We start from the raw sequence: 14,542 nt of genomic DNA on the forward strand, positions 1-14,542 counted from the left end.
GGAAGGAAGAGGAGTTCAAGAAAGGTCAATCGTTAAGGATTTGGCGAAGGAAAAACACTAAAATGGAAATTCACACGCGACTCTGACAAAGGGAGCCCTGTTCTGTGGAATGGAAATCAATGGAATGGAAAACCCCGACGCTCGCCCAAGTAGTGCACTGCCTTTCAGCCACCCAAAAACAGCCTTCCTGTCAGGGTTTCAGCCACGATTGATACAGCAACTTGCCAAGGGGAAAACTGGTTGAGAAGTTGGTTTTTTTCTTCTTCGTTTTTGTTGGTTTTTTGCCTTATCATTTGGATGAGTTATAGGTGAAAACTGTCGCGAAAGTCGTGAGTTATGTATGAATTAGTTGTTGCTGTTGCCGTCGCGGCACTCACGAAAGAAAATCCATGCCCCCCGTGTGAAGGTCAAGAAACTGGTAACCCCCTCAATGTTGCCACTGCGGCTGGTATTTAATTAATTAAAATAAATCGCCTTTTTTGGGTGGGGGTGGGGGGCCTGCACAGCGAGCCGTAGACATCCATTAATCATTGAAAAATTAGCGCACATTTCCGTTCACCTTCAATAAATTAGAGACGGCAAACAGATCTCTGGATCTGCGGGCCTCAAGCTCAAGATTTCAACTCTTGAACGGCGCCTGAGGGTGGGAGGTCAGGCCCCATGGGTTTTCCGATTGCACGTGGGGTAATACCTCTTTTTGAAAACGAAAAGAATGGCACAAGTCCTTGCACAATATTCCTTCTCTTAAAACTAAAAATTAGTAGCTTGGGCCTTCGCCCTGTGTTTCTCTCAAAGATTCACGTCGGGAAATCATTTAATTAGCAAACAACTTCCGTACACGCTATAAACCATAATTTTTCGAAATTAGTTGTCGTGTTACCTTTTTTCTTTTGGGTGTAAACTTTCTATATACCCTTTTCCTTAAGAAAAGATGTTCGAAAGGAAACCATTTCCCGGGACTGACCCTCTGCCATATGCGAGCCCTGGCAGAGGACACTCTGAACTCTCACCAAATGTCCATAGAGTCGACCACTGGTATACCCTTTATTTGGTAATGAGTAACATACATATATTTTGAGATACGTCTGGTATATCTGGTATATCTGGCTGGCTGGAATCACATATGTATGTAGGGTATTTATAGGGTGTACAAACCTTCGACTTGGTCACGTCTAGCCTTCATTTCGTGTGTGTGCAAAATATATTTCCATATAGAAAGTAAATGGAATCTCGCATCCCCAAATGGGGGGAGTGGGGAGTGCTCTGCCAAGACCCACATATCTGCCAGTGTGTTATCTCTCTCTCACTCTCACTCTCTGTCTCTCTCGACCTACACCTTGCAACGAATGAACGAGCAACAGAGTGTCTGTCTGGCCGCCCCATCGCATTGTCAACGGGCAATCAGTGAAAGTTAAATCGAACAATGGATGTTCCCTCACTCTTCCCTGCTCCACACTCCACACTCCACAGTCCACACTCCACCCATGGAGCTGTCTGTCACTCACACCTGGTGGTACCTCTGGCTGCTGCGTGCTGCACAGGTGCTGTGCCATTGTTGTGATTTCACACTCTCGACAGAGAGAAAAGTGAAAAGAATCTCTCGACATCTCCGACATGAGAAATACTTAAAACTTAAAAACTTGCGCTCACGCACAAGCGTCCGAAAATGAGCCCCAAGCTGGCAGTAGCTCGGAGGCATTCAAATTGAATTAAGGCGCGTGTGAAGCAACATTCCCGAAGACACCAGACCAGCAACACGAAAAAGGGGTGGCAACAGCCCCACCAAAAGCCCCACACTACTAGAATCCGCGGCAGAACTTGGAGAGAATAGGAGACTAGGAGACTAACTTTACTCAATGTAGATCCCTTTTGCAGATCAAACAAGTTGGAAGATCAGATCGCCAGAGATAGAAATCAGTTGACCGAATGATTTACCAGCCATTATCCATCCCATTCATGCACCCATGCACCGTGCACCATGCCCCATGTTTCGAGTATGCAAATAATAATGGAAATGGCAGCAGCACCAGCAACAGCAACAACAGCAATCTCTGTAGACGGCAGTGTTTTCAAAGTGGCATAAAATTCCAAGCGACTGCAACGAAGCGCAAAGATGGCTTGCGGGGGGAATAGAGGGGGATGAATGGGGACCTGAGATGGGACCACAGAAAATCTCAAAATGTTGGAAAACTCGTTTCGTCTCAGGCTAAAAGAAAATTGTAGATAAAAATAAATAACGAAAACGAAAACTAAACAAGAAATGATTTGATCAAAGGAACCACAACGAATGGGATGTACCCTAAAAAAAAGGGTGAGCAAGTGCCTGCCAAAATGTTCAGAAGAATACCAGAAAATACTATTAATACAGGGTATACACTCTGCCCAAAGACAGTGTATTTTTCAGAGGCTTTTAGAGGATTCTTCTGCGGATGAGAAGGCAAAGAATTTTCCTGGCCAACATCTTGATTGTGTGCCCCACCGCTCCCCCAATGCTGCATCCCCCAGATGAAGGAGCCGCTGGTATACTTGATTTCTATGTTGTTTATGAATTTGTTGGGCCATCAGGCAGTAGCCACAGCCGCAGCCACAGCATCATTTTGGAGAGACCTGGAAATGGACCTGCACCTGGAGCCGATGTTGGGGCTCTGGGCCTCAGGTGAACGGTCAAAGTCATAAATAAAAGATATTCTCTTGCAACATTTCGCAGATGTTGTAGCTTTAATTACCCTTGTGGTGGCACTTCAGACAAAGAAAAGAACCTGCGATGTGTAATTTTTTATGAGCACGCCTAATGGGCGACTCTTTGGCAACATTTTCCTCCATCTCTGCTCTCCCCAGCCCCCATCTTTCCATCTGCTCTTCTAATCTTCTCTTGGAAGCTTCTTGACAAACATTCAAGCCCGAATTTAGGCCAAAACCCAACTTAATGTTGGCCTTTCTGATCGTTCTGCAGAGTGCTTACCAATTAGATGACGAAAAACACTCTACTCTGCTCCAAAAAGATACTTAATTTCCTGCAGAGTTGAGCGGTTCTTGGTTTTGATTTAATTCATAAAATATATATGAAAATATGGATCTCTAACTTACCCACTGATGAAATATTTAATAAAAACACAGCACACAAAAAAAAAGTATCCTAAAAAGGAACGAATGTGTTTGATTGTTTTGGAAGTGTTGCGGGTGCACGGGTTACGATGTCTTCGAGCCGCGAACAACTAACAAAAGAAATGCATAAACAAAAACAAACGGCGCAGAACGCAAAACAAACGTGCGAAAGTATGGTAAAGCAGAAAGAGGAGACCCAGAAGAGAAACCGGTATTTCATCTGAATGTGGGTGGGGGTCTCCACTAACTGCTAGCCAAGACACTCGCTCGGGTTAGTCAAGCTATCAACCATTTGAAATATGTCGAATTCGCCGCCTCGAAAGCCAAGACATCAACTCAGCTTGAACATCAACCTATCGTTAAAAAGCTCTTGGCACTGGTACCAAGATGTTCTAAAAGTCGATATATCAACCATTCCATGGGCTATGAAAAAAATAGTGATATAGTGATAAGAATATAATAATATAATATTACCATCTAAATAATTCGACTTTTTATTCAAGAGGGAGAAGAAAGCCTCTAAAGACGATCCTTGAAAACTATAGGTAAAAGGCTGCTGTTTCCCTCCAATTAGATGGTTTTGTAGCCACTTGGAGCACAAAGAATATATCTAAGAGCGAGCTCCCGATTTGAAGTCGACTAAACCATTATAAGGGACTTGTTAGGGATACTTTCTCCTGATTTCTGTGCCTTGAAAGTCCATCTATGAGTTATTTTGCTCTTGAAAGATAGTAAAGGCAGATACATGGATCCGTATATTCGGAATAAGTAGAGTTTCAGTTCCTGTTGTATTTTTGAAATGAAATTATGATTTCATTTCGAGTTTTTCGCCATGTTCTCGTTGGAAAAACATTTTCATAGCTACGCACCGAGCACAATTTTTAAACTTTCGCCATGAAAATAATAAAAGTTTTAGTCAATTTTTGTGTGGCGCTCGCGATTGCAGCAGGGATTGGATGCCCCCAGGATTGGATGCTGTGGTGGCACGGGTTGAGGCTGGTGGGTGGAGGGACGAGGGAGGCACGCACAAAAGTTTCCACCCAGAGAGAGGGGGAGGGGGACACACACACATAACACGCGGCTTGGCGCAGCACGAAAAAACCGCAAAACTATGAAATATCTATGTGGGATCGGAGAATATATAGTACTATATATGTATATTATATTGTAGATGTACATGCCAGAGATAGAGATACATTCACTCGCTTACGCTTATGCCAAATGAATGCCGGAAGTGGCTTTGCAAAAGGCCAAAAAGGATACGATACGCTCACGGATAAACGAACTTGAACACATTTTTGACAGTTGTGCGTATAAATCTTGAAATGTTTTAATTTGCTTGCGAATCGATTTAAAGCGCAAGCGGAAAACGTAGGGCACACACACAAAAAAACGAAAAAAAAAAAATCCAACAGATACTCCGCATTCGTACCAAAAAAAAAAAACAAAAAACGTAAAGCAGAAGAACGTAGAGCAGCGGCGGAGCAAACGTAGTCGTTGCGTATGATTTATGAATGACATTTCAGCCTCATTCACGTACCCTGTAATGTGGAACACGGCCTGTGTAAGAGGGGTATGCTGGCACATGCCATCAATATGGGATACAGTCAGCTATTAGAGTGTTGCGGTATTTTATGGGTCTATTGTGGTATTATTTAAAAAATTCTTACAATTAAAATTTAAATTATTTTTATAGGACTTTTTTGTCTATTATTCTAGTACGCCCAAGAGGTAGTAGTATTTTTCTGGTATTATGTCGTTTTTGTTTTTGTTTTTTTAGTATTTTTTTTATGACCAGTTTAGCTTTGTCCTGCATAGTATGGGCCAAGTTTTGGTTGAGTATGCTCGAATTATTTATTTTGTTTTGCATTTCAGTATTTTATTGGTTTTTCGGTAAAAAAAAACCCACTACCAAACGATTCTCACCACAAAAAATATATGTACCATATCTTTCACATCATTTATTGGGTATTCGATGGTTCTCTTAAGCAATTTAGAGGGTATGCGAGTGTTCGGTTCGGCTCGACTTGCAACTTTTGGTCGCTTGGGTTTTTCTTTTCGTTCTCTGTGCTCTCTGTGTGCGGAGCAGAGCAGCGCGAATTAGCCAAAAGTCGATGTCGATGTCGATGCCCGTGCCCGTGCCCCAATGCCATGGGAGTGGTGTTTACCTTTAAAGCGTTGCAGGCACTCGCCATTTTTTGTTGGTTTCATTCTTTCAGATTTCGGCCTCTCGCCTCTCGTCTGTTGTGTTTCTCTGTTTCTCTGTCTGTCTGCCTGTCTGTCGTTTTTTTAGTGGTCCAATCGAGTTCCGTCCCTGGGTCCTGGGTATCATATTTTTGCATTGACCCATGGACACGGACCCAAGCCCCGAAACCGAACCGAACCGAACCGAAGCGGGGCGAAAGATGGGGAATGGGATTAAGAATGGGAATGGAACTGTCGACTGTGACTGTGACTGGGCCTCTCTTCGGGTTTTTTGCTCTTGGCGTTTATAGATTGAGTACTTTATCAAAAAAACGAGACATCAAAGCGTATATCATGTCAGCTCCAGAGACGCAACGACTCCTCTCCGACTCCGACGAGCGGATGGAGTACTGCATTTGCATGCAGCATGCATGTGCCCCTCCTGTCCCTCTCCTCCTGTCCGCCCTGTCCGCCCTGTCCGCCCTGTCCGCCCTGTCCTCCTGTGCCATAACTTAGCCAATGGCTCCGCTCGGGCGCCATTTTGTTTATCTTTGTCGCTTTTTCATGGGCCCAGGCGGTATGAGGAGGAGTATGGTCGACAGTCCACAGGCCAGAAAGTTAGGCCAAAGCCTTCGCCATCGATGCCGCCGCCGGGAGTTTTGTGTGTGGACGGACACGGACCGCCATTCCAGGTGGGAGGGTGTAGGTGTACATCGTTTTGAACTTGAATTCTGCGTTGGATACATGAATGGCACTCCATTGATGTATAGAAGCCACAGGGAGACCTGTACAAATATGATGGAATGTCTCTTAAATCAAGTGGTAGAGGAAGACCTTATACCTCCCCATAAAGGGTATTTGTGCTTCGGTGCCATCGATGCATTCAGCGAAGGTCTTATCAAGCGCCAAGCATCATCATCATTGAGTCAGTGACTCATTTTTGGAGCGACTGAATCGACTGCATCGACTGCTCCCATAACCATTCTCGCGTTTCGTCCGATTTCGATCTCTCGTGATCACGGTACATTAGGTTTTTCGCTCCCAAATGAATGGAATGGATCGACGGACAGAGTCATGCCATGAATGAAACTCTATTGTGGCACCGTGGAGACTCGGAGGCACTACTGTGCTCCTGCCATGTAGCTTTTTGTGGGCGTTCAAATCAGTTGCCAGCCATCGAGTGGGTGCGTTTCTCTTTTCTTTCTCAGGCTTTTGTCTCTAGTCAACGATTGATCGTGGGTCGGGGGCACCCCGGAATGGAAATCGTTGAAAGTTCTGATACAATTTTCAGACATATATTACGATATTCAGGGAAAAGCGAATAGGTAGGGGAGAGGCTGGAAAGTGTCCATTGAGACTGGTCGAAGGATGAGTGTCCCTGCAAATGGAGGGCTGGATGGGGCTGGAGGCATCAACACATCCCCAGAGCGCCTTTCAGGCCGCACAGCAGGAAATCACAAATCACAAAGATGGTCCAGAGACAGAGAGAAGAACCTGACTTTTCTGATTAATTTTGAATAAATGCAAATGCGAATAACGAATATGAATATGAATATGAATATGAATACTCGTACGGATATGCACACATTTCGCCAAGGTTATCCCCCTGACTGACAGATGGATAAAGGGTCCAGCGAGAGCCCAGCGAAACCCAGCTATCCCCCAGCCCAATACCTATCCCGATCCTTGATTCCTTTCATACGCCTGTCGCTTTTGATAAATCTGATGCTTTTTGTGTGTGCTGTGGCTCTCGAGCTCTGAAAAATAACTTGTTGTGATAATTTCGTTGGCGAATTTGTTGCGCAAATATCAAAATAAAATTAATTTCCTTTTTTTTCTCGCTCGTTCGGAGGAGCATTTGGCACTTGCGATCGCCGCGATACCTTTTTCAGCGATCCCATTTCATGAATGAAATCGGGTTTCGTCTTCGTCTTCGTCCTCGTCCTCGTCTTCAGTCCCTTCCTCCTTCCCATCGTTGCCTTCGTTTGCCGCCGCACCGGAAATTGAAATTTTAAAAGTTTTGACGTTTGCTTAGTTCTCTGTCTCTCTGTCTACGTCTCTGTCTGTTCCCTGTCCCTGTCTCTGTTCTCTGTCTACATTTAAATGAGAGCAAGACTCTGAAAAATCCTCTTCTGTTGTGACCATAACACGAGCCACAGTCCGAGAGCCTGAAATTAAAATTAACAAAAATATTAATTGGCTGAATGTTGGACACGACACTGCTGCTGTTCCTCCTACAACCGGAGTACCTGTATCTGCATCTGTAAATGTATCTGTGTATCTGCGCATCTGTGCATCCATGAGGCTCTATCTGTCGCTTTCCTGTTTCCGTTTGATATTTCATTTCCACTCAACATCTATTTTGATTGCGGAAGGAAAGTGCCAGAAATTTGGGACAAATTAAATGCCGAAAAACAGTCCTCGAATCTGCGCCTCTCGTCTGCCTCTTTGAACACCTGGCCTGCTCCGTGTGCATATTTGCAGTCCTTTCAAGTTCTATAATTTCCAGGATATACATACATATGCACACACATACATTTTATTACATTTTGTATATATTTTCATTTATATTTGATATATTTTTGGAATATTTTTTCTGTACAGCAAAAATCTCTCATGATGCGCATGCAGAAATTATTTTAATTTTCAATAAAAATGCAAATATTTTATTTATAATTTTTGTGCACAAAAAAAAACACACACCCACACCCACACATCCTACTCATAGAATAGATATATACGATATATGTACAACCCAAAGAACATTTTGTCGTATCTGCCACATCTGCCACATATGGCATAGGCGTGTGGCAACTGTTCATTGGGTTACAAAATATTTGATGTGGCGACAATTTGACGGCTACTGCCGTGCTGCGGGGGGCATTACAGCAGAAACCCATCGGAGGAGAAGGTGGCAAAAAAAAAGAGCTGTATATAGGAACTGACAAGCCGTCAAACTGGCAAACTGACAAACTGACGAAACAGAAGCCCCCATCCCTGACTTCCAGCCGCCTAGTTTAACATATTTGCACGGGTCATGGGTCATGGCTGGATGGCATGGGGATCGAATGTGGGCTGTCAATCGAACGGGGGCGTTCTTTGGTTATCGGTTATATTTGTTTTTTGGCAGTACATACATTTTTTAGCTAAAAACAGGAAATATATTCAAAGAACTACCTAATACGGGCATTTCCAGCGAAAAAGTCCACCATGCCAACATACATTTTTTCTATAGTATTGAGAGTTAACTAATTCCACCAAATGACATATCATTTCCTTAGCTTTGATCTAAAAACCTATTAAAATAAGCAAAATTTTCCTATTTCGGTATTTTTTGGCCCCTTCATGGACATGTTTTCCTTTACTATTATCTCCTAGAAGAAAGTTGATACTTGATTAAAGTTTTTTCTCTAAGTCTTTATAAGATATTGCACCTTCCAAAAACAAACCCAGAAAAATGGCACAGTCTCGGCTATTGGTAGATTTTTAAACTTTAATTACCATGGAATTCGGAAGACAACAGGAAAGAAAAATTAAGGCTCAATACTTCAGATATTATCGCAAAAAATGTATTACGGATAGTCCTAAGCAATTCGCAGAGTTTTACAATTTTGTAACCCAACCACAGAATCCACTTCTGTTTTTTGTCAGGTAAAATTTTGTCTTATAAAAGGTGGTATTATTGTAATTTTTTGGATGAACAGAGGGTTTTCTAATTACTAATGAGCTAGGATAATATTTGTTTCGAAATTCGACTTGTTTGCTCCTTTTGAATTGGGATTGGAAGTGCTTGTATCTGTTATTCCTTTGGTACAGAGAACCGTAGTGTCGCGGCACGTTTCGCGGCTCGACTTCAAACGTTTCGAGAGCATTGAAAAGTCATATATACCCGGATCCGGTGTATAGCACTCTTTCATCTGTCCAATAAAATGCATTTCATGTGTGTATAAATATTTTTGACCTGTGAATCGGTTTGGTTCGGGGTTCGGCGTTGTAGGGCCTTGGGGGATTGTGAGATTTTGAACGCGGACTAAACTGTCAACTGCAGTTTTTTGCAGGGTTTCGACGAGGCTTTCAGGCATTTTGGGACGGGGTGTTCGAACATACATACAGGAAATTATCAAAATGCAATTTTCAATTAAATGACAAGAAAAACACGCAAAGGAAAAACAAAAGCGGAAACGGAAACAAACAAAAATCGTTCAAAAAGAAGAGGATATTTTTATGAAAAATACATTTAAATGGAATTATATTCCATTGTGGCCTCTGCCTTTGACCCCCGAGGGATATGTATCTACATATATTGAAAAGATATATGTACATTACAAACAGATCAGACAGTAAGAGCATTGAAATGCCCAAGGAATCGATGGTACAGCTTTTGTTAAACTATGAATAATCATACCTTAAATATTTCCTATGACAGAAGCCATGGAATATTATTGGCTTTGAAAGAATTCCTAAAGAGAATTATTATACTCGAATGAAAGAAGTGTAAGCCAATAAAAGTGTTCCAAAAATTGCATATCTGTATCTGCATCTGTATCTGACGAAGCACCTGACAGTACATTTCATTGACCTGCAAAAATAAGTCTGCAAAAGGGGACTTTTAAGTACTCCTCTCTCCTCCTCCTCCCCGTAACACATGCGTATAGGTACGACTCGTACGATCCAAAAAAAAAGGCATGAACAAAGGGCGTAAGCCAAAGCCGTAGATGAAAGACAGAACTGAAGCCGAAACGAGGACAAAGAAAACGCTGAATCCGCGCCAGAGTGGATTTTGGGTGGCAAAGCCGACAGCTTATAGGCCCAGATGTTGCACTTTGTACCTGTGCCACGGTGACGACTGTAGGTGCAACTGCAACAGCAAAGACAACTGAAAGTGTGAACGACACAGTGTGTCCCCTTTCTTTGTTGTTGATTCTGAAGGTGCGCGTGCGGTCGGTCGGTCATCATCATTTGTCATCAGGCAAAACGGATCCGATCCGATCCGATGGGTATCTTAAATCACAACTGATGCCGCCCTCGCCCTCACTTTCATTATGTTTTTCAGCGGGGGATTCTCATTTTGACTCTTGGGCTGCCACAGTGACACCCAACTGGTTGCATGCCGCATTCAAATTCCTATAAATAATAGATCATTTTTTGCAGGTGCCTTCAATGGGTATTTTTTTCTGGGAGACGTGCGAGTTTAAGCTTTTTATTTGGTCTTCTTTCCCAGTGTTAAAATATTTATTTATATTCAAGGCTTTTCGGGGCTTTAGGCTTTAGGGAAATTATATAATATCTTGAAGAATTCCCTTCATTTCAAGCCCAATCTTTAGCTGGCAGATGCAGACCTTCTATCGCCGAAATCTCTCTGAGAAGTTAATCACATTTCGAATATTCCATATGCCGGAGATATCTGAAGGGGGAGAGCGCGCTGTATCTCGTAGGTATCTATGTATCTCGCTCAAGAAATTGTGTTGCAAGAGCCAGAGCCGCGCATCAATGCACTTGGGAGTGTTGCCGCCGGAAGCGAGACAGAGGACCCAGGACCTTTGGCAGTGGCTGTGGCTGTGGCAACGGGGGATGGCGAGTCCGGGCTCCCGGGGGGAGCCAGTGTCAAGTGTCAAGTGTCGACATCTGACGGACGCAAGTGTCAGCCATTCTGTAGAGGAAGGGCAAATGTCGTCGTCTGAAGCGTCTTCTGCTTTCCACTTTGCTGTTTCTCCTGTCTCCTGGCGATGTTACAGGTCACCGCCCACTCCCGGGGTGGGGGAAGGGGGATGGTAGGGCTGGAGTCCTGCGGCTCCTCCTTGGCTACTGACCATGGCAACGCACGCACACGAGCGCAAGTAATCATAATAAAGGACCAGAGAGGACCTCTCTTGCCGCTAGGAAAATCTTATTTCACGCTGCAAAACCACAAGGGAACGTGCCACACGCACACACACACACACACACCGCAACAGCAGCAGCAACAGAAAAATTGCCACAGAGATATAGAGAGAGAGAGAGAGAGAGAGAGAGCGATAGACAGGACAACGACAAGGACAACGACGACGACGACAGGCGAAACATGGTGACATTGTAATAATTATGCCAAAGATTATCCTTAGACCCTGCGACCCTCCTTCACACACACACACACACCCACACACACACACACACACAGCACAGCAGAAGGAAGGCAGAGGTGTGAGGGCGGCGACTGTTTGTGCCGCAGGACAACGACAACGACAAGGACGACGACAACGATACGATGTTGCCTGCCTGCCTGCCAGCCGCCGCGAGCAAGCGCGTTAAGTAGATGAGCTTCAATTTGTGTGTGCCTCCCGTACCTCCTTCCACCCATCCATCCAGCCATCCATCCATCCATCCCTGTCCCTACCTATCCACCCACACCCACACCCACACCCACACCCACACCCACACCCATGTACCTTCCGTTCCTTGAGGTGGTCCCTGTGGATGGGGCGGATATCCTGTAACCAGATTTGCCCTATGTGATTAAGTAAGTCATTGAGATGGTCTCGTCCTCGATAAGCCCCTAACCATTACTATCTTCTGTTCTTCTACACCCCCTCTCTCTCTCTCTTTCTCTCTCTATGTGGCAGAGCGAGTCGCTTGGTTTTCATTAGGTGTTGGTCACACGACCAAAGAGGACCAAGCCTTTGAAGACAGGTGTACGAGTCTTAATTAGTGACTGGACTCCACCATCGAGTGACTTGAGTCCACCATCTACAATAGTATCAGGATCTTTCCATTGAAGTCACCATCTTTACCCTTACTCCCCATTTGGCAGCACAATTTCCATCGGAAAGTACGATATGACCTACCTTCAAGTATTCAGAAAGCTCTGAGCATCAAAGGCATTTAGTCCATCATCAAGTATATGTCTTGAGTCCACCATAAAATATATACCAATTCCAATCTTCCCTCCTTCTTCTCTCAAGCATTCCTCATGCAAGTAGCTTCCGTTGACAGCTCTTTGAGTCCCTCCACTGTTGTGCCTTATAGGAAGAACACTTTGATATCTAGGGTATCCAAAACTTCGGCTTCTGCCCCCTCTCCAAGAACTATCTCCACTTTCTTGCTCCTTGTTGTTGTCATGCTTGTAAATTGCTGTTGTGGTTGTTGTTTCTGTTGTTGCATATTTCATGATGACGATGACGATGATGTTGCCTCCTTTTGGGGCCTGTTATCGCCTCTGCTGCATCTTCAGGTTCACGAAAAACAAATGGTAAAAAACGAGAGACAGCAAAAAATAAACGGCAATAGATTTTTCTTGTGATTTTGGTTGGTACCGTTTTTAGGGCCACGTTTTGTTGCCAAGGCTAATTAACAAGCGGAAAACGCAACAAAAACAACAACAACAGTGGAACAGTGGAACCACACCACAGCTGTACTGCCACACCAAGTACTGTCGATTGCCCCCTCGTTTTGTATGGTTTGCCCCACTGTGCACTGTGCGCATTTCCGCAACGACCGACGACCGACGAAACCAATTTCGCGACATTGTGGGCGTGTCACAGGAGGCATTGCCTTTGCTCTCGTGACAAAAAGATGGACAGCCCCGGCAAACAAATGTCGAGGAGACAGGACAGACACGGCAGTAGTGGGGAGTCCCAGTGGGGGAGAGTGTCAACGGTTATGCCAGGGCCCGCTTTTTGTGTTTGTTTTAGATCGCAATCCCCAATCGCAATGCCCTCCACAGAAACACACAGAAAAAAGACCGAACTACAGGGCCAACTGATGGCGCTGCTTGAGTGACACGGACACGAAACTAAACTGACACTTCAAACGACAGCCAGCAGCAGCAGCAGCATTGGAAAATGGGTAAAAACCCAGAGAGAAAATGAAGCGGAAAAACTCATCAAAATCAAAATCAAATCCAAATTCAAAACTCAAACCAAAAGTCAAAACGATGGCCAAGCTGCCACACATTCTTTCCTGTCATTTTGCTGCCTCATTTTGGGGAATACTAGAATATTTCGTTGGATAATTGAATTTTCCTAGGAAGAGCCACCTAATCAAGCGCCATCTGACATTCAACTAATTTGACAGGCACACAAATTATTTGTTTGATATTTTTGGAATATATTTCGGTAGGAAATTTCGGAATTTTTATTATTTTCGAATGTCCATTGCAGTCCCGCAGCGAATCTTATTCTATAATCACTCTAGAATCAATGGCATCCTTGGGCTTTAAATTTAGGGATTAAGAAAAAACAACTCCTCAAAACTAATTTGATAAGAAAATCCCTTTAATTTTGTATCATATTAGAAGTGTCTGCCAAAGTCTTCTGGTAAGTGGAGATCCTGCTGTTCATCCGTTGTGTCCATGGATCATGCCTTCATTCATGATTCATAAATCACATTCGAAACTTCATTGTGGCACTTGGAAGCTCCAGGAAAATCAGCTGGCCACATGGAGAAATCAAGTTAGAAGGAGAACTAGAGGCCTTACAGTGCTGTGCATACCCGAGCAATGCTCAAATTTAAGCGCCTCAAGAAGGAACCCACATCGCACACAAATGAAACAAATTTATTAAATTTAGCCATATTTTTGGTTCTTAAATTTAGAGGGGTTTCCAAAAGGCAAAGTTTTTGTAGGCTGACGAATTTGTAGAGTCCTATAATGACATTGCGATCGTGGGTATTTTTTTATTTGTACTTTTTACGACTCAGCATCAGAGATTTATCTTATCTAACAGATTGGAGAAACTCGTGGCGATCGGCTCTTTGAACACCTGGCCTTCGAACACTATTAAAGGCAGAGCCACAGCGATTTGGAGTAGGGATACTTCTATGGTAATATGCTGCATGGATTGTGATTGTGCATCTTCATCGAAAGCCTGTCTTTCCACTCTTTGGTTTTCCATTTTATATGTCTGTATATTTAGTGGTTTTTTACTCCCAATTTGACATATTTCATGGTGAAGTGAAACGCCTCCTCGGTGCCGCTGTTACGTCTGGCAGTGTTTGGCTTCTGTTTTTCGTCTCCTCGCTTGCTCTTTCGCCTGCGCCTCTTTGGCATTTAATTACAGGGTACCCTGTACGGTATGCTGCTGCTGCCTGGCATCGGTCGCGTTAGCATTCGCGTTCGCGTGCCCCAGCCAGCGATTAGATGTGGCCAAAAGATACGCGCACGTTTATTAGATTCCATTAACTGATTGCCAGAGTCCGAGAGAGGTATATGCATGGCCATCCCGTATGCATATGCCACAACACATGACACGCCCCATTGTTGTACGGCTGCTTGTTAACG

General features: G+C 43.9%; 1 long non-coding RNA gene across 1 annotated transcript; it reads right to left on the bottom strand.

The window, feature by feature from the left end:
• Positions 1-13,517: 13,517 nt before the first annotated feature.
• On the bottom strand, positions 13,518-13,918 carry LOC117187403. Its single transcript, XR_004472088.1, has 2 exons — positions 13,756-13,918; positions 13,518-13,694 (listed from the first exon to the last, which is right to left on the bottom strand). It is a non-coding gene; the product is annotated as an uncharacterized LOC117187403 (long non-coding RNA).
• Between the last annotated feature and the right edge of the window lie 624 nt (positions 13,919-14,542).

The sequence above is a fragment of the Drosophila miranda genome, chromosome XL, assembly GCF_003369915.1.
Source record: "Drosophila miranda strain MSH22 chromosome XL, D.miranda_PacBio2.1, whole genome shotgun sequence".
NCBI lineage: Eukaryota > Metazoa > Arthropoda > Insecta > Diptera > Drosophilidae > Drosophila > Drosophila miranda.